Below are 1,076 nucleotides of genomic sequence, written 5' to 3'. Positions count from 1 at the left end.
TCGAAGTGTCTTTACAAGTACCACCCCCTATTGCTGCAGTCAAATAATCCGACATCCGCCTCGACTCGCAAATTTCCGATCCATCTCTCAACCCGTACTGAAGACATCCAGTACACACATATATATATATATATAAAAGGAATGAGTTTAATAACCTGATAATTTTATAACTTCATATACTTTTTGAATGTGTAAATAATGTTGATATTTAATAATTATAATGATATATACGAGCCAATAGTGTTGGGCGCTAGTATGTAATAAGAAATTTTTTTTTTATGAGGAAGAAAAGTTATATTTATAAATAGCCTAACATCTATTATAAATTACAAAAGATATTAAATTTATTTTATTAAAAAATTCATCTTGTATTGAAATGGAAAATCACAAAAAAAAAAACGGAAAAGGAAAAGAAGAAAATGATAGAATTACAGCTAATTAAGAGAAAGAAAATGAAATAGTGAGGTTTAACAATATTTAGGGTCTGTTTGGAAAGTTTTAAAAGTAACTTTTTTTAGCTTTTGACTTATGAAAAATAGTAGTATTAGTATTTGGTGCAATTTTCAAAACCAAATTGCAGTTTTCTAAGAAGCTATTTATGAACTTATAGAGAAGTTAAAAAAATGACTTCTCTCATAATACTATTACTTTATATCATATTTTTATAAAATAAACACTTTTAAAACTAAAAATTTAAACACAAAATAACTTATTTATAAATTACTTTTAATATAGTCATTTATTACTTAAGTTATTTTTTTAAAAGTAGTTTAATTAAATTATTTATCCAAACTGGCCTTAGAGTGAAAAGAAGAAAGAAGAAAGAGGAGAGAAAAGAAATGCTAAAGCTGGATGAAAATTTTTAATATATGTATGTTAGGTTTTTTAAATGATTGATAACGATAAGAAAATATGCTTAGCGAGCATGTAGAAATTGTGTAAATGCATATAAATTTATCCATAAAAAAGTTAATTTATTTGCCATTCTTACTTTACCCTGATCTAATAATAATATATTAGATATATATTTATTTATCTATTTTTATGCTTTATTAATTAATTAACATTTAATTTAT

Source organism: Arachis ipaensis, chromosome B06 (assembly GCF_000816755.2).
Source record: "Arachis ipaensis cultivar K30076 chromosome B06, Araip1.1, whole genome shotgun sequence".
In the NCBI taxonomy this organism is placed as follows: Eukaryota; Viridiplantae; Streptophyta; class Magnoliopsida; order Fabales; family Fabaceae; genus Arachis; species Arachis ipaensis.
This window is presented reverse-complemented; position numbering follows the sequence as displayed.